We start from the raw sequence: 20362 nt of genomic DNA, 5'->3' as shown, positions 1-20362 counted from the left end.
GACCAAAGAAAAGCTCGGGTCAGCGATAATCTGAGACTAGCATAATAAAGGTGAGCACAGTGGTGCCTGGGCTAATGTGTCCACTACAGACAGAAGTACTAGAATGGAATGGACAGCTGTCTGGGAAGCATCCTGAGAAATGTGGGGCTTGGACAGAGCCTTAAAGGACAGGGAAGATTTAAATGGGGGATGGAAGGTGGGAGTGTGAAAGGAGGCAGGTACTAATAAGTCTGCCCATCCACCTGGAAGTTTTCTCATCCCATTCCATAAAAACCCAAGGAAGATCTTAAGCAAGGACAGCCACAGTGGGAACTTCCGTTTAAAGTGTCCCACCCTGTTGGCCAAGGGCTTGAGGGTGGGTGGAGCTGGATTACCTAATAGGGTCTGGTTAGCCTAGAGTAGACAGGATAACACTCAAAGTGACTGGTAACAGGGGCCTAGCTCTGGGTTTTCAAAGATAAAAATTTTTACATTGGAATTTACACTCCAACCCCACAAAACATGCTTTTTAAAACAGAATAACACAAACAAACATAGAGTAACCATCCGTTACACTGGGAAGTTCAATGGCAATAATGACCAGCCTTCAGCTTGTCATAACTTTTCAACACACAACACTGCACCCACCAGCCAGTCACCTCCAAGGCCAGATCACCCACAGGTGTAAACACAGACAGGTATGAGACAACCTATACAAACAAAGGGCAACACACCCTGAGTATCCACATCTCAACTGAAGGAGCTCAGGAGGAACCAGTATTTGATGAACACTTAACTAGACAAGGCAGCAGATGTTTTACACACATTATCTCTTAGTCGTCACAACAGCAAGGCAAGGATTAGTCTTGTAAGTGCCCAGTCTGGAAATGGCAAAACTTAAATTTATAATCAGCTCTGTCTAGTTCTAAGCCTGTCATCTTTCACTTGGAGTGGTGTCATGTGCTTTGATAAACTCAAAAGCAGACTTAAACATACCTTTAATATCACTGGTTTAAAAAACAAGGTATCTGATCAGTTTTTTCTCAAAACAGTTCTTTTTTGAGGTGGGGGGTAATTAGATTTATTTATTTATTTACTTTTTTAATGGAGGTACTGAGGATTGAATCCAGGACCTTGTGCATGCTAGGCATGCACTTTACCACTGAGCTATAACCTCCCCCCAGTTCTTTTTTTTTTTTTTAATGCAAGTATATTTACAATGTAATTCAAAGTAAATGAAGTCAATTTACAATGCTGTGTTAATTTCTGGTGTACAGCATAGTGATTCATTTATTTATATATATATGTATGTATATAGACACACACACACATTCCTTTTCATATTCTTTTCCATTATAGGCTATTACAAGGTATTGAATATAGTTCCCTGTGCTATACGGTAGTACCTTGTTGTTTATCTATTTTATATATATTAGTTAGTATCTGCAAATCCCAAACTTCCAATTTATCCCTCCCCAATCCCTTTCACCCTGGTAACCATAAGTTTGTTTTCTATATCTGTGAGTCTCTGTTTTATAAACAAGTTCATTTGTGTCTTTTTTTTTTTTTTTTAGGATTACACATGTAAGTGATATCATATGGTATTTTTCTCTCTTTCTGGCTTACTTCACTTAGAATGACCATCTCCAGGTCCATCCATGTTGTGGCAAATGGCATTATTTAATTCTTTTTTTAATGGCTGAGTAGTATTCTATTGTGTGTATATACCACAACTTCTTTATTCAGTCATCTGTCGATGGACATTTAGGATGTCTTGGCTATTGTAAATAGTGCTGCTATGAACATTGGGGTGCAGGTATCTTTTCAAATTAAAGTTCCTTCTGGATGTATACCCAGGAATGGAATTCCTGAATCATAGGGTAAGTCTATTTTCAGTTTTCAAAATAGTTCTTTTACAGTATAATTCATATACAATGCCAAAGAATTCAACTTAAAAATCTAAAGCATATTTTCAAGCCCCAATGCAATAAATTTAACCACTTACGATTTAGCAAAATAATATTACAAAGCCCACAAATAAAAGTTGTAGGTATTTCTAAAAAATGATTGCAAGCCGAAAATATTAAAAACTCAACTCTTTTTCCAATATGAAGAGCTCAAATTGAGACATGAACATCAAGACTGATTTACTTCATTCTCAAGGAGGACTAATCTCATTTGTATTCTAAAATGTATTACCCTCTTCCTCTCGGTATCCCTTCTCCTCCTCTTCCACTCACTCTCCTATCCCTGCAAAAAGAGATTTTGCTTCTGCCACTAACTGCAAAACAAAAATTCTATTCTGTGATCTATAAACCATGAAATATAGACTAGGACCATTGATAGTTAAACCTCTGTTGTCCTAAGATAGAAATCCCCCTAGAAAGTTAAAACCAAGTGTGTCAGGTACACTAGAATTACTTCACCCCAACCACCTGAAAAGCTTTTCATATTAAAATGATTTAATTTCTTAAGCACTCTTTAAATGCTTTGGAGTGATCCTGTCAAATACACACTGTAGATGTTTGGAGCATCACTGCCAAACCTAAGCATGCCCATTCACACAGGCATCATTCTTTTTGACCCCTTTTCCAAACTTTACAGAGCATCACTTAACATTTATAATTCTTAAAATATTTTAATTGCTATGGGCGCACAGATGGAAGTGATTAATTCTGACTGAAATAATGTATGTGAAAGTGGGAAACTCTAAACCCCCCATGAATGGTATTACTGTCAGAGCACGAAATAAGCTAGCATTCTGCATAACAGCATTACAGTGCAGTAGCACCAGTTATTTCTACGCTCCGCCACTTGGTTTCCGGCTCACCTGATAATGTACAACATTAGTTATTTCTTTACAGTATTTTCTTTTTTTAAAAAAGAAATGCATGCATGTGGAAAAATAGCCATACAGTACAAAAGAGTCTGCAGTAAAATGCAAACTGCTGTCTACCCCAGCCCCCATCTCCCTCCCAAAGGCAGACGCTGTAAGTAGTCTCTTATATAGATACTTCCAAAGATACTCTATGCATATTTTTTTCATTTAATAATATTCTTGGACGTTCTTCCTGAACAGCATGTCTAAACTTAACTCCTTCTTTTAATATTGCAGATCACTCCACTGTATGGACGCACCACAATTTATTTAATCAGACTGTGTATGTGCTATGAAAAGTCTGACAAAACCATTAAGCACTATTGACATAATAATTTTCCCTTACATTTTGATTCTCCGTCCCAGCAAATTTTACATCTTCCAACTTCTTCAAGCAGGCACACCAGGCCTGCCAGGACCTTCACAGACACTAGGCTCTCTGAGCTCCTTACCCTGTACTTCCTGCTTCCAGTCAAGCCCAGGCGGCCCGTTGTTCTAGACACTCCATCCATTGCTCATGCTGTTGCTTTGGCTGCAACCCATCCCACTTTCCTTTGCTTGGTTACTTCTTACTCAATGCTTCCAGAAAGGGCTTGGGCATAACCTCCTTCAGGAAGGAAAGGATCTCCCAACCCTAAGGGCAGAGGAAATGCTCCCGTGCTCGGCTTCTGCCGCAGCCTGCTTGTTGGCACCTAACCTCCTCATGATGAGTTGGTATGTGTCAGCCCTGACCACTAGAATTTAACTTCCTCCAGGATAGAAACCACATCTTACTACTCTTTTTAACAGCCAGGGTTTAGTACAAAGTCTAGCACACTCAATATATTTAATACACATTGAATCAAGTTGAAATGAATAAGGAAACTTCTTAATATCTCTTAGGTACCAAGTCCTATTCCAGATGTACTGTATAAATATTATCGCTCACTGAGCACAATGATCCCCATTTTACAGAAGAAACTGAGAGCCCTGAAGTTAAGAAACTTGTCCAAGGGCATTAAGGAAGAGCTGAAATTTGAAACCAAGTTGACTTTATTCCAGAATTATTGATCTTTCCATTAGGCTCATCTCCTACATGTTTTGATGCTGAAAGTTAAGTGAGGAGGTCAAACACACAGTCCTGAAGGGTAGGACATGTTCATTAATATTGTGGATAATCTAAGGGCACTATAGTCCCCCTCGTACCTCCAAAAGTCAGTCAAAAGCAATCTATAATGTAGGACTAAAATGGCAAAAACAAAAGGGTTATGAATACGTAGATCTTGTCTGCAGCATCCACAAATATGCACTTAGCACATCCAGGCAGAGTCTTTCTGGGGCCATTCAAAAAGAGAACAAGCAGACTTAAGCAGCTGTAATACCCCGCTTAATTCCACCAGCCTGCTCTCCCCGTGAGCACTGTCGGTTACGTCCCAAGTTTCTCTCCCCACACCCCAACTCTGCACCATCTGCGGTCCCCATACAGCTCACTAAAACAGACCTTTGCACCAGCACTCCTAAAGGATTTAAAAGTTAACCAGTTCTGCAGGACAGATAGCCATGCCTACCACAGGCAAAGGGTGGGACAGAGGGCAGGCTGCAGGAGCAGGAACCAGGGTCCTGTTAACCTGCTGTGAGACCTGGGGCTGGATATGGACCCCCATCTACAAACTGGGTGCAGGAAGAATACCTACTACGTCCTCTTAAGGCCTTTAAGAAAAATGAAAGTAGGTAATTTAAGAATAAGCATTTAGCACAGAGCCTGGCACAAAGTAAAGGCTCACTGGCAACTACGCAGTGATTGAACAAACCGACCAGAGCACAAGCGGACTCCCTCCCGTTCCCTCCACCAGGACAGGGACTAAGGAAAGGTGGCAAGAAGCCCCATAATTAACAGGGGAAGTAGTAAATGGCATTTAACAAAGGTGGGAAAACCAGAGGAGGCGGCTCCTCCCTCCTACACAAGAAAAGTCAACCAATCAGCAGCAAGCAGCCAACGAACCCAAGCCTTGTTCACTAGAGGAGACCAAGAAGCAAAACTTATCCCAAGGGTAACCAGATACCAACAATAAAGACACAAAGGCTGAAAACAAAAACCAAAGAACACTTTCTCTCCTATTATTAGCCACATCCAAATGAGAATGCCTCTTAGCTCTGGAGGAAAAGGTGGAATGAGGGAGGTAAGGGCTGTGAAGAAACACACCGTGCAGTCAGCCCTGAATACACTGCCCAGTGGAGTAAGGAGGCACTGTGCGCTGAACGAGGTACATTTCCAGGCCTCACCCTCCCTCCCACGATTAGGGAGTGTGGCTGGGCTGAGGTCCAGGTGTTTGGACACACGTCACTCAATTCCCAAAACAACCTTCCAAAGCACCGGCATTCCAAAGTCACAGAAGACAAGCTCAGGAAGGTTGGGTAATTCATCCAGGGTCACACTGATGCTAAGGGTCTGAGCTGGGACCTGAACCAAGGAAAAAAATGTAGCTATGTGTGTTGATAGATGTTAACTAGACTTACAGTGGTGATCATTTCACAATACCTACAAATACCAGGCCATTATATTAGTTTCAGGTGTGCAACATAATGTTACATGTCAACTGTAACTCAGTAGAAAAAAAAAGACCCAATTGACAGAGAGGAAGAGGAAAGCGCCCTAGACAGGGGTCACGACTAATAACAAGCAAATCGTATAATAACCAGTGGGTTGACTGGGTTTAAAAGAGTCAAGTCCTTTTCAGTGATTCTTTTTTTCTCAGCTTTATTGAGATAGTACTGACATATAACACATGTAAATTTAAGGTATATAACATGACGATTTGATACACATATATATTGCAGAATGATGACCACATTTAGGTTAGTTCATACCTCCTTCCCCTCACTAATTACTATTTGTGTCTGCATGTGGTAATAACACTTAAGATCTACTTTCTTGACAACCTTCAAATACATACTATAGTATTGTCAATTATAGTCACCATGCTGTACACCAGATGCTCATTCAGTGACTTTCTAATCTGTGACAACCTAGGCCACTCCTAGGCAAACCAAGAACTCCATGGTATTATTCCTCACACTCTACATCCCAGGTTCCCTCCTCCAACCTCTTTTTCATAAGCAAGAAAAATACGCAGAATCTAATTCACCAGAAATTTCTTGCCAAAGGTCCACTTAGAAGGCAAAAACAAAACTAAGTTTGAGGGTTAGCTACTTTTGAGTATTAATTCAAATAACTAAAAAGCATCCTTGGCAGAATTAAATATGAATGTGCATAACTCCCTAAAAACAAGCAATTTTTCTAGGTGTTGTTTTTCACCAGAGGTCAGCGTCACGTTATTTAAGGAGCTCTCAAAATCTCCTGAAAGAAGTGAAGTTAAAAGACAGCCAAGGTCATTCAGAGCCATTCTCAAAAGTACCATCCTATTGCAACCTGCCTCACTCACCCCAAGATCTTGATACAAATGCAGCTGCCAAACCCCCACCCCAGATCTACTGAAGCACCACCCAACAGGCAGGCCTGGAAACGTGCATTCAGAATAAGTGCCCAGGTGATGCCTATGTGCAACCAACGCTGCTCAGAACTAGGGGCTATGGGAGTAAAGGCTGAGGCTGTTACCCAGCCCCTCCTACAGAAGTTCTGCTCCAAGCCCACCCACAGGACGTGAAGGAGTTTCTACAGGGAGGCAGGAACCAACTTTCCTACTGCCTCCCTGGTGTTTCCAGCTGGGCCTCCCAGAGGGGCCCAAACCCTGCCCCTCCCCTGCTGGGAGAGTTACTTGTTTCACTCATCTGTCTACACCTTGCTGAGCAGCCTGGAAATAGCCTTGCTCTCCACCTGCAGTCAGCTGCCAAGTATTCCTTTTCTGTTCTGGAAGCCGCTTCCACTCCACCTTTCCGTGCGTTCTCACCCCTCTGTTCTAACAGCGTGGTGACACAGGACAGTCACCCTGAGTTCAAATCTAGGCTGAGCTCATTTCCTTCTCTGCAAAATAAGGGTAATGACTGCATAAAGTTTCTGCGGATGTTACATGAGCTCACGATCCTAAATGCACAATAAAAGGTATTCGACTGGCATCTGCTCTCTTCCTCCCGCCAACTCAGGCCTCAAACATCACCTCTCACCTGACCTATTTCAAAAGCCTCATGACAGAGAGCCCTGCCGCCCATCTGTCCGCACGCCAGTCTCTCCTCCACACCGCTGCCGCCGCCGAAGCTTTTCTCCAACACGCGGCTCTAATTACGTCATCTCCCTGCTTTAAAACCTTTGACAGCTATCACTTGCTTTACCGGATCAAGTCTATACTTCTTAGCCTGGCAAACAAGGTCTTTTGCAATCTGGCTCTCCCTCCCTCCCTGCCACTGTACCCAAATGCCAGGCACCATCTGTTCCAGAAACGACACCCCAAACATAACTTGTATTTTCATGCCTCCCAGCCTCTGCTCACCATGCTCCCTTCATGGAAAGCCCCTCACCCTCTTCTCCACCTGGTAAATTGCAACGCATCCTTCATCGCCTCCCTGAAGCCTTCCCCAGCCACCAACGCCTCCTCCCCTGCCCCCTCCTCCCCGCCTTCCTCCTCTACTCTCCTGCTGCACATGTGTCTCTCCAGCACGTGAACTGTGCATGCATTTGTCCCCTTGGACTGAGACACAGAGCTGGGCCTCAAACTCAGAAAAGCACAGGGACAAACCCTCAAAAAATATTTGTTGGAAAAATTAATGCAAGACTCCCACCCACCCTTTGACAAGTGAAAATAGTTCTTAATTTGTCAGTTAACACCTTCATGGTAACTTTTTACTTCTAAAACTCTGCTCTTGATGAAGAAAGGAAAGAAAGGAAGAAAGGAAGGAAGAAAGGAAGAAAGGAAGGAAGAAAGGAAGAAGGAAGGAAGGAAGGAAAGAAAGAGAAAGAAAGAGAGAGAGAAAGAAAGAAAGAAAGAAAGAAAGAAAGAAAGAAAGAAAGAAAGAAAGAAAGAAAGAAAGAAAGAAAGAAAGAAAGGCAGGCAGGCAGTCAGGAAGAAAGAAAGAAAGAAAGGAAGAAAGGAAGAAAGGAAGGAAGAAAGAAAGAAAGGAAGAAAGGAAGAAAGGAAGGAAGAAAGGAAGAGCCCTGCAAAGATGAAATGTCAATAAATTCCATCAGCTTAGAACTCAATCATGATCCCTCTAGAAATGCTATCTCCTCACTTTTTCCACAGTGGGAGGAGAAAAACCACACTCTCTGATTCCTCTTGGCCTGATTTGGTATGTGGAGCTGGACAGTTTAAGGAATCCCTCTTGCTTAAACAAAACATTTCAGAAAGGAAGGGATAAACAAAACTGTTACTTCATGGTAGGAAAAAAGTATTAAAAAATTGCCAGAGCAGCTGGACTTGAGTGCCCTTAGGGAATCAAGGTCATTCTCAGAGAAAAGGTGCTACCTGGGAGGGAGCAGTGTCAGCCCCCCCCCTTCCTGAGAACTTTTCTCACACAATCACTGACAAAGCCAAATGCCCCAAGACTTAGAAATGGCTGACAGAAGAAAACACATCTTGCTTTACCCATAAATGCCTATTTAAGCAGCTTCCAAACTGTTCCTCGACTTCTGCAGTTCGAAACTTAGGATATATTAATTCTCCCTTTCCATGCGTCTTTAATGGGGTATAGGCCGGTGAAGAGTCCTCCCCCTTCGGGGAAGCACCGATGCCTCCTCTGCAGGCAAGGCTGCGCTCCTGGTTGGCGACAGCCCTGTTCACAAATAAACAGACACCTATGACTTGAGTGCGGCACTACAGACTTACTCCATCTAAATAAAATAGAGTTTATTATTCTACACCGCACTCCAGCAAAACTCTACTGAAGTCTGCAGAGCATCTCATGTTCTCACAGGCTCAGTAAATAAATGGACTTTTTAAATACTGATTTTCATTAAAACCAGATGGTCTGTCAGAAATATTCTCATGCCAATAATAAACTACCCTTTTTATTCTCTGGTTCCTTCTCCTCTACGTATTACCATCTAAAAATGTCCCACTTGTTTGTTCAAAACATTTCATATAAACATCTAATTGTTTTAATATAAGTAACCAGCAAACTACGTATACAGATTATCTTGAAATTGAGCTCTTACCTGGACTTCTGTAACAAGTACCTTAAAATTAGCAATTTTTAAAACACTCAGAACAAACAGAAACTTCCATTCAATTACAGATCCAGAAAGTTGAATTTAAAAATAGGGTTAAGAGGAGGAGGGAGTAAAGGACCTGTTTTGGGCACCTACAAGCCAAGCACAGGGCTAAGTATTCTAAAAGGGTTCTCACCTTTAGTCTTGGCACGAATCTATGAAACAGGAATTACTACCCCATTTCACAGACAAAGCAACAGAGATCTGATAAACTGTCCATGGTTCATCTGGCTTCAAAGATCATGCTTTTTCACTCTACCCTATATATTTGTACTTTTAAAAGAGGAGGAGAAAAAAGGAGTGTGTGTGTACAGTTTTAGTGTACTACTACAGTTACAAAGTACCCACTCTGCCCACTGCACCTTATTATTCACAACAGGCAAATTGCAATGTATGACACAGTATTCCTGCCCACTAAGGGGTTAAACATAAGACTGTGCTGGGAACAGCCTATGATAGCTTCCATCCATCAAACAAAGCTACTTTATACATACTATGCTATTCTTCATCAAGACACACACAATTCCTCTAAGTTTAATTTTCCCCAGACATACAACAAGCACTTGGAAGGATATCAAGGGGAAAAATGTAAATATCAAATTGAGTTAGCAAAGTCAGCTATGATATGAACTTTTATTTACACGTCTGAGTTTCCAAGACAATGTACATATAAAATTATCACCCTGAGGGTGTATTTAGATTTATGGCTGTACTTCAAATCAGTATAAGCATTTATCAGAAAAATATTCTGTTAAAATTTATCAAATAGAGGTAAAATAAGTGCATATTCCTAAATTAATGTTTAGAAATAAATCTTTATAGGAAAGCATATTACCATTACAACTCAGATACCTCGTCATTCCAAATAAAATTCAATCACGAGAAACCATCTTACCCAAGAGTTACATGGTTTACATACCCATTTAACTAGGCCAGCTATGCAAAATACCACCATGTTCCCAACTGCAACTGGAATAAATTAAATTTGCACCCCCTCCTGATATACTAATAAAATTAAATTTCCAAACAAACTCTAAGTCATTACTTCTTTATATGAAAAAAAAATGACTTATGAATTGCTAAATTAAATTGCCTATTCCCAAATCCTAAGGAGAAAAAAATACTCTAGGACCTAGTCTTGCAAAAAATACTTAATCTGAATCTAGATGTGCTTTTACATCTAACCTCTAGTTTATAAGAAAAACAGAGGACAAAGGAACAAGGTAAACACCACCACAAGGAAACAAATTCAAAGATGGGACATTCTACAAGTTCACTTCTAAAAGTCAGGAGAGAGAGAAGAGGGTGGTAAGATACTATTTGTCTATATTTAAAAAAAAAAAAAACCAAAGGGACAAAAACAGTAACCCACAGTGTAATATGTAAACCTCAACTGAACCTTGGTTCCAAAAACAGAAATGGTGACAAATGACATTTGAGGACAATTAGATAACATTAAGAAATTACTGTTAATTTTATTAACAGTGATAATGACGTAGCGATTTTTGCTCTAAGTCCTTAGTTAGAAATGCATACTAAAGTTTGTCAGGTGAAATTATATGATGTCTGGGATTTGCTTTAAAACATTTTAGCAAATTAAACAACCCAACATTGTCTTCTGGCTAAACGATGCTTTGCAAAAAAAGTTTCTATAGTTCAATGCATTTGAGAAATACTAAATATTCTGTTTCCGTTCAAGAAGATTCAGAATGAACATTAGAAGTAAGAATGCTCAAAAGTCCTGCAGTTAAAAACAAAAACACCTGTTTTACTTTGGTTAACCCACATTTTCCCACTTATTTCAACATAAAACCTTGTTTCCCTGCATAACATGTATTAATTTCCTGAGAACCAGTTTCTGTAGAAACCATTTTGAGAACTGCTGCTTTATCTAGCTAAATCACTCTGAGGTAGAGTTCTCTTGAAGTCATAGGCATGCTTCAAGAGCCCTGAATAATAAAAAAGTCACAAATGCAAGTTAGGCGCCACTCACTTTTTCTGTCTTTTGCATCTGTAAATAACTATATTTACTCTGTAAGTTAACATGTTTTCATTTATGTCACACTCTGTAATATGCAACTGCCACTGCAAAATTTCCCTCAAATGGACTTAAATTATACTTATTCACATCCATTTCTTTGGAAATCTACAATGGAATAAATTTCAAATTCATAAGTTTCAAACCACACTTCAGTTTTCACTTTCAAAACTATCTTGAGATACTTCAAAGGGTCCCTCCTCAAACCCTCTCCAATAACTCCTTAAAATTAGTTACTGGCTTCACAGTAACAAAACACAAAACAAAACATAATCCAAAATCAAAACTCTTTGATAGTTTTTCAGGTGGTACTTACAGGTTCCCCACAACTTACCTCAAAGATCTGCCCCTCGCCAGATTTCCATCTTTATGCACCAGAAGTGGTCCCATTCTTATAAAAGGATCCCAAGAGTACTTGAACAACTAAATCCCAAGACAGATTCATCATATCACAAATTCTACTTACTCCATGGCTAAAAGAATTAGAGCAAGCTTTGAACAAATATCCGTAATTCATCTGAGAAAAATTGTGTCCTATTCCATTTCAGAGCTCCAGCACTTGAAAAAACAAATCCTTTGGAAATTCACTTAAAAGAAAACAAAAATGGCTAACAAAGAAATCTAAGCTAGAAGTCACTACTATATGAAAAGAATCAAATTTGATGTCTCCCTTGCATCTAGGAGGCAATTTACAACATTCAAAACCCTTTCATATACGCTCTGTCATTTGACCCTCAAAACCCTGGATAGATAGGAGATGTCTGTTTTCCATCATGACAGCATATATCTAACAGGCCTCACTCGAAAGCTGACCACTTGTCAACCCTAAATTTTCCTTACCATAGAGAGAATATATGCATAAATAATTTGATTCAGCTGAGCAGTGTAGTCTATCACCTCCTGTCCCCCACTGGGGATACCCAGGTCAGACTCTCATGGAGACTCTCTCCCATGATTTTGCTTGGGGGTACTAGCAGACAGCTAACTGTCCACAGGCATATAGATCTTCATACCTCTCACTCTCCAGGCCTTTCTTGTGACTCCACAAGGACAGTAGATTCTCCCTTGAACTCACTGCACCCACCCAGGACTGTCCAGTAGTGTCTCTGTGCCACCGTTGCATGGAAGCATTCCATTCTCACCCATGCTGGTGTTCCCACATGAAAGAAGGACAACGTGGAACTGCAGGTAACACACGTGAGGGCAGACAGAAAAAGCTTTGGAATAAAAGTGACCCGGTTTGGATCCTGGATCTTCCTTCCTTGGCTGTGCATGCTCCTGGCTCTCAGATACCTCGTGCATATATGGTGCTCTCTACTCCTCAGGCTGGAGGACAGAGACCCTCCCTGTGGTAACTGGCAGGAGCCGGGTTTACAACTGTGGCGTCTCTGCCTGCCCTTCTTTCTCCCAGAAGGGGAAACAAGCAATTAAAAAAAAAAGCCTAAGGCAAGCCAGGGCCCCAACCATCAAGAAGCCTACAACCCACAGGCTAAGCAAGCCAGCGAATGACTCATTAATAAAAAACAAAAAGAGAAAAAAGAAAAAGACATTATAATCAATGTACAAGCAATGTGCTAGGGGGATTAAACAGAAGGACCCTGTAGTTGCAGAAGGGGGAATTCAGAAAAGTGTGAATGAAAAAGCATTCCTTACTTGAGCTAGGCCTTGAAGGACATTGAAAAGATTGGGGAGGGGAGTGGAGGGGGGAACAGCCTCCTCAGAGGTAAAACTGAAACCAAGTATGACAGTTATGGAATGCACGGGAGCTCAGTAGCAGAGACACAGGGGGGACTACTGGGTCTGGAAAAGAAAGTTATGACCCAGATCACAGAGAATCTTGAAAACTAGGAATACAAGGGCAACAGCCAAAGCTCTTATCTGCCCTCACATTAGCTACGGTGCTTTCAGCTGCAAGTAACAAAAATATGTGACAATAAGGGGCAATAAGTGACTTAAACTGTGGTCTCAAAACTTTTTGACCATGTAGCCGTAACAGTAAAAAAATTAAACATGTACCTCCAATAATTTATACATAATTAAACACTAGGGTTATGAGTGTGTAGACTAATGGAGTATGTACATTATAAAGCATCCATTAAAAACTTTTTAAAGGATGAGTTATTCAAACAGTATTCTTAAGTTTATTTTTATTTATTAATACACACCCACACACAATTTTGGTGCCAACTTATTAAATTTGATTTAAAAGTCATTTCCTAATCTCAAATAAGACATTTTCTTGTTCCTGTATATTTACATCATTATCATTAAACTTTCTTTGCAAGAATCTTTTTAAGCCACCTGCCTGTTTTGTGGGAGTCAGTTTCCTTAAAATTATATGATATAATACATAAATCTGTTTACATGGGTAGAGTTCACAAAAGGCAAGAATAAGAATGAGGGTACCATTGTCAATTCCACCAGTTCGTAAAATGCCTACTCTTCCCTCAGGCGACCTCATATGACCTAAGTGACAGAAGACTTTCAGATAGACCAACCAGAATCAACTCATCTATTAAATATTAGTAAAGTTTTTTTTCCCTAAACTTTTAATACTTTCCTTCTTCCCATATTGGATGGTCTAGGACTCTCCACTTTGAAGATCACTGCCTCAAACAATACTAAAAACATTTTTCCCACATAAGAAGTTCTGAGTCACAGTGGTTTTAGGGTTGGTTAATTCAGCAGCTAAAAAAAGTCTCTGTGGTCTTAGGCCCCTTCCACCTTTGTATTCTGTGATTTTCAAAGTGTCAACCTGTTTTATTTTGCTGACAATTTTAGGTTCCCAATATAGTGGGACCCAATAGTTGTCATACACTTACTCATTAACCAGTCACTAGCAACAGGTACGGTATTACTAAAGCTGACTTGGCTTAATCAAGATTCAACTCCCTGGAGCAGGGGGCGCACCTAACTTACCCTGAAGCACATGGCCAATGGAAAACTAATCAAAAGCAGGATTATGTTATCAAGTAATGTGGTAAATTATTACAGCAGTGGCCCCTGCAATGAATCACGTAACCACCAGAGCATGAGTGAGCCTATACCCGGGCAGAAAAACCACCCAGCTGAACCCAGCTCCAATTTCTGAATTCCTAGCAAATAAATGGTTGTTGGTTAAAGCCACAAGAAGGCAGGGAGGACTAGGATGGGGAATGCTGTGGTATGGGCAAGAGACTATCCCTGCCACAGCACTCTATGTATGTAGGACAAAGTGTGAAGAAAGAACAATGCTGTTTCATTTCCACAGAATTTTTTAAATTCAGTCCTCTAGTTCAGAGTCAGCAAGCACTCAATAAACATTAATAATTGATGTTACTAATTCCAAGTAATTTAGAATAAAGCATGGCAGAGAGGGGGGAGTATAATGGGTTACGTGGGAATAATGACCAACTCCCAAGTTTTTTGCAGTAATTCAATACCCTGTTACACAAGTGCCTGTGCACACAGTAATTCAAATCCCCAAAGAATGTGGAAAAGTCTACTACTCTCAAGATGATACAATATACATCACAGGAGCATTAAAAATGTTCATAATCTCTAGCATATTGCTATGTTTTTATGACCAGCAACACCACTTTTGGAAACATATCCTGTATTAGACAGCTAGCTCTTTTTGTTTACCTAGCTCCCTCCCTTTTCCATTAACAACAGCCCCCTTCTTTGTAGGATTCTTGGTCTCCCCACAGTCCCATCTTGTGGGTCTAATGGGAACTGCCAACCATAACTCTCCTTTGGCTGGCCTTAGGCCAATCTGGGTTTTCCCAAATTGGAACTAAGAACAGAGTCAGTTTCTTGGTGAAGTGAGGTTTTGAAGCTACCAGCAGTCAGGTACCCACTATGTATTGGGCCCTATGATTTAATAATGAGTAAATCACATCTGAGCCAAAGGACTCTGATATCCTAAAAGATATTTCTTTCCAAAGCACGTAAATGTCAAAATAGGCTGGTTAAATACATTACAGCAACATGTAATAGATTCCCTAAACAGCCATTAAAATACTCCCAAAGAAGAATATACTGATAGGATAGGGGAAAAAAGCACATCACATACATGTATACTGTACTCTAAGCTGTGCAGATGCATTCTATGCACCTTGGAGGCCAAATCTTTTTGACATTTCTTCAAAAGCACATGTAATGTAAGATCTCATTTTTGCATAAGAATATATGCATGAAAGGGTCACAGCCAAGTGTTTCTCAGAGACCTCCCGAACTCCGACCCCAGCTCACAGAGATAGTAACCCTCTGTTCTGGGGGAAGCAGGGAAGGTGGCGAGTGATGAGTCACCATGGCTCTGGGCGGTATGGCTGAACATCCTGGGTTCACATCTATATACATTTGCAGCTGGAAGATTTTCACTAATACATTCCCTCATGGTAGTGGCAAAATCTACTAAAATCCAGGGCCTGTGCCATCCCTCTGCAGCACTTTTCTTGTCCTCAACATTCCAACCTTAGGGCCTCTTCTTTCCAGAAGAGTCTCCTTGATCACACACTCCTGCAGGAGCCCCTAAAGACACCATCTAGCCTAGAAGGGCAACCCTCATCAGTAACATAGCTAAACCAAACCGGAACCCCTTCTACTGTGTAAGGTGTTTCCCGATAGCCTACTTTATCAAAATTCCTCCCCATCCTTCAAAATCCATTCTCCTAATAATAAAAAGACCAGAAGCCATTCTTCTGCTTTGCTGCTCTTGTCCCCACCTGGTACACTGATAACAAAGTCTTCCATCTTCACTAGTAAATACTGGTTCATAATGCTCTCTCTCCACACACACCTGGAAATGGTAGCCTTTTCACACTTAGCCAGTTGGCACTCATGGATACATCCTCCTCCTGAGGTTTAAACCCCATTGCTTAGTATTTTGAAAAGACAGTCTTCTGAGAATAAGTTTAAAAAGCTGAAGATAGACAGGTTGCTCAGACATAAAAGAGCCTATAGCTTAGCACATAATTTTATTTTAGAACCTTTTAAAGAAAATCCATACCAGCTTCCAGATGAGTGTCAAGTTGCACTCAGTGCTCTTAAATAGGCAAGCAGGACACAGTACAAACATTCAGAGTTACAGTGAAAATGGGTCACCTGCAGCCTACTACTTCTTTACCATTGAACCAATAGCTAAGGGAAGAATTTATTTAGCACAGAAAGTGCTACAAAATCGGACCTACCCAGACATCAGTAGAAAGAGCCCAAGAACAATGACACCAAAAATGGGACATTTATCCAGGCTTTGTAATTGAGCTGAAAGATACCAAGATGAAAGGCAAATGATATGTTCATTACTTATTTTTAAAAAGATGTACAGATTTGAGAAGTGACTTCCTTAAGAATGCTGTCTGGGTTTACTAGTCTGGATTATAAATCACACTAGACCTTGACGCCTACTTAATAAAAAAGAAGTTGAAAATAAACAAATGATTAGTCTGAGGTATGTGAATTTCTGAAACTCTCTTGGGGAGAAAGTTTTATTACCATTATTACTGAACTGTTTTTAATCTCTGACATCAAAGCATAGATGTTAACTCTGGGGTTCTAAAACCAGAATAACCCATAAATGAAATACTGTGAGAAAATGCCACATATTAATATTAGTCTGTTTGTCAAGTTTTAGCCAATTCACAGGTGACTCCATGAATAGAGAGATGGGGGTGAGAACAGGGAGAATCAGAAGACCTAGGTTCAAGTTCAACTCCACCATTTACAGATAATATCAAGCATATGGATCTAACTTGCCCAGCCTTGGTTTACTTAACTGAGAATTTAAAGTTAAAATACGTAAGTAAAGCCCTTCATAAATCCCAAAGTAGAGTTCTAATATTACAGCACTGGCTCCACAATGCCTACATTTCTCAAACTATTACAGTCACAGAACTTAAGAGTTGAAAGGTAATCCCATTTTAGGGATGATAATGATGAGAAAACTAAGATCCAGAAAGGCTTAAAAGCCTAGAATACAGAAAATACTTGTAAAGTGTTGAGGGGCTGGGAGGAGGTTCTAGTTTTTCCACCACTGAAACATGCATTTAAAAGATGGTTTAAAACAAAGCTATCCTAGGGACTAAAACAAATCCTTCCCCAGCAATATATATACCTCATCTGTTTTATTTTGCTTTTGTTAACTTTGCTCCTGTAACTTACAAGTTAAACTAAACTTTTCATCAGAAAGACAAAAAATAAAGCCATCTCTCTGACTATGAGACTCACAGACTACTTGCAACCCAACCCAGACAAAAAACCTTTACAATTGAGTTAGAAATGTCTAGTGGAAATATGGACATAACATTAACCTCTGGCAGGCATCATTATAATATGGATTACAGTTTTACCAGCCCATGGACACTGATTTTAATGTTCCCTGGGAGATAAAGAATTAATCAGCAACTCAGAGGGGGATGCTGCCTAAAAATGAACTATGTAATTGAGAAAATTCCATTGTCTTTAAATTTGTGCCCTCAATCACCCACTAACAAAAACTCACTATGGCACCAAATAACAAACTTGTGTGTGGTTAAAAAGACAAAATGTTCTTTTTTGCACAGGCGGTTATGGGAAGCAGAAAAAGGCTGACTATGAATCAGTTGTGTTTTAGTTCCATGATGGACACAAATTACGATAATTCAGACATTCTGGTGGTTAAACCAAAAAAGCAGGAAAACCATTGCTTCCAAGTCCTAGCAAAAGTTAAGTCTGTGGCATCACAGCTGAAAGACAGGGTCATAAAAAGTGACCTTAAATTTATTCCTGGACTTTCCTGCCTCCACCAAAATCGATGACACTATTTCCCATCTCTTATTGTCAAATCACAACAGTCCGGAAGCCTGGACTGAATTCACTTGGCAGGTAACAGGAGCAACCCTAAGAGGAAGTCCTGAAGGATGTCAGATATCATATTTCCTTTACTCCCGCATACTTTTCATCTTAATACCACCAGGATATATTTACGATGCATTCTGACTAACACCCACCAAGCATTCTGGCTGACACAAATTTTGCAAAAACTGGTATACTCTAGGGAAGGTTCCTTGTGAGAACTTTAAGTAGCTGAGATGAGTAAACATTCAGACCACTATAATGAACATCTCTCGGTTGCTCGCAAATTCTTTCATTCCCTGCAATCAAGAAGCAGCTGTTAAAATCCTGGAATCTTCCTAGCAGCAGATCTTAAATACCTCCAAGCTGGCCAGAGAAGCTTCCCAACTGCTTTCTTCTCTTTCCCCTCCCCCATGCCAAGAATGCCAGCCTGGCAGGAATAAAGATGACCCAGGAAGGGGAAAAAAGAGGAGAGAGAGAAAGAGACTAGCAGATCTGGTGAAAGCAAAGATGCAGACCCTCTTCATTTCCACTACAGAGAAATACCAACTTTTTGTACAAACTAACCAGATTTCTCCTTTCCTCTCCCATCCCCACCCCCTCCACTTTAACTTCTGCAGTCTGATGGTCTGACGTTTCGAGTTAACGATCTCGGCAGTCCTAAGCCCATTCCTCAAAGATTCTAAACTAGGCACTTCCTTTCCGTGCCAGAGTCCCAGGCCCATCTCGTGGGAAAATTCAGCTGTTTTTTTTTGTTTTGTTTTGTTTTTTTTACCTAGTAATGCCCAGGCGACGATGCTCCCAGGGTCAAGTTCAAGATGAAGGTGTCCTCCTAACCTTCCAGAGATGACTCCAGCAGGGAACAGCGCTACCGATACGAGCCCCAGAACCCATGGCACGGGGATCCGGGTCTGCCAACAGCGGGCTGGGGGGAATTGGGAGAGGAGGACTGTCGCCGAGCCCGTTGTCCTCCGAACCCCTGGCCGCAGCGCCGTATTTCTACCTGGCCACCGCCGCATTTCCTCCCGGAGCCTTACACAATAAGTGAAGTAAGTTTTGGGAACGCCGGTCCAAAGACGTTTCTGTCTGCAAACACCGCACACAATGCCTTAGGGCTTCCTTCCTCACCAGCCGTTCCGGAAAGCTGCCGCGCCAAAGCCGGGAGCCCTTCACACCCACAGCGCTGCGCGCCCGCACCCCAAAGTCCCCCAGGAAGAACGTGCGCCCTGACATAAGTCCCCCAGGAGAAGTGAGCACTCTTCACTCTCCAAGAACTGGGGGAAATGTAATCTTGATATAATTCTCTACTCCCTCAATGCCCAATCCTAGCTCACCCCCCACCAAAAAAAGAACTTGGATATATTAATCGCAGTGTTCTTGGAAGCGAAGCAATACTTTCAGCTCGGGGGGCTTAAGTTCACCCAACTTCGCGACCCGCACTCATCTACACTCCGGGGGCACCCTGGACCCTGCGGTGCCAGGCGCGCCTCTCCCCCGCCTCCCCCGCCTCAGGTACCAGGCGCAGCCCAGGCCCTTGCCAAGCCCGAGGGCTACCGAGGAGGCGGGAAAGGGGGCGCGGAGGCGCGCCGGGTGGGGGTGGTCCCGAAACTTGAGAGTGCCGCCGCGCGTTCCCGGTGCCCCGGAACATCAGCTCCGCCGGGGGCCCGCTCGGTCCGGCGTGGAGGGGAGGCGAAGGGAAAGCGCCGACTATCCAGAGACGCCAGGACTAAGGCCCGGGGCTCCCAACATGTCCGTGCCTATCCCCGGAAAGCTCCCGGGTGTGCCCAGCGAAGGGGGGCGGGGAGGCGCCAGAAACTTTCCCACATGCCTTTCCACTCTCCCCATCACCCTCTCCTCCTCCCGGGACCCCTGTTCCCAACTGCACCGCAGCAGCTGGCCCTGCCCGAGGCGCGTGGAGGCCGGCGGCGGTGTCAGGGCGGCGGGAGTTACCTGCCGGGAAAGTTTCCAGCTCCACGGCGCAGTTCCCCACCCCCAGGGCCGGGCCTCGGGGCGCGGCCAGCTCGGCGCTCCGCGGCTGTCTTTCCTCAGGCTCCCAAGGCGGCCGCTGCTCCCGCAGCTGCCACAGCTAAGGCTGCGCTCCGGCCCGTCCCCCAGCCTCGCACGGCCCACACCGGGGCCTCATTGGCAGCGCGAATCCCCGCCCTTGCGCGTGTTCCCGAAGGCACCTTCCTCTCGCGCGCCCGCCCGGGCCGCGCCTCCCGCGCCCCTCCCCGCCCCGGGCCGCGGCGGCGCCCGGGACCCTCTGGGACGCCGCGCGCGAACTTTCTACGGGGTGTGGGCGCAGCGGCCCCCGCCCCACCTCTCCGAGCCGGTCCCCGGCCTCCCCCAAGGGAGTTTGTCCCCCGAGGCTGCGCTTGGGCCCCTCCAGGATTGGATCAAGATGGGTGATAGTCTTTTTTTCAACCTCTAAAAATCAGTCAAGTGGCCCGACCTCCCCCCATGCTGCTTTTTGTAAACAGCCGAGGAGGACATATGGGAGCAATTAACCAAGCTG

The 20362-nt window shown here is 42.5% G+C and overlaps 1 protein-coding gene across 7 annotated transcripts in view; it reads right to left on the bottom strand.

Annotated features, from left to right (window-relative positions):
* TANC1 (tetratricopeptide repeat, ankyrin repeat and coiled-coil containing 1) overlaps window positions 1-19968 on the bottom strand; it is a 206615-nt gene extending 186647 nt beyond the window's left edge. For 3 of the 7 annotated variants that reach the window (XM_031451472.2, XM_064484817.1, XM_064484815.1), the window contains exon 1: window positions 19798-19967. The gene's annotated coding sequence lies outside the window, so the exon portion shown is untranslated. Of the gene's footprint in view, window positions 1-18622; window positions 19283-19797 lie in introns of those variants that run through there. The other 4 variants (XM_064484816.1, XM_064484813.1, XM_064484814.1 and 1 more) reach the window with 3 other exon arrangements.
* Between the last annotated feature and the right edge of the window lie 394 nt (window positions 19969-20362).

The sequence above is a fragment of the Camelus dromedarius genome, chromosome 4, assembly GCF_036321535.1.
Source record: "Camelus dromedarius isolate mCamDro1 chromosome 4, mCamDro1.pat, whole genome shotgun sequence".
NCBI lineage: Eukaryota > Metazoa > Chordata > Mammalia > Artiodactyla > Camelidae > Camelus > Camelus dromedarius.
Note: the sequence above shows the minus strand (reverse complement) of the source record. Positions and strands in the feature narration are given on the sequence as shown.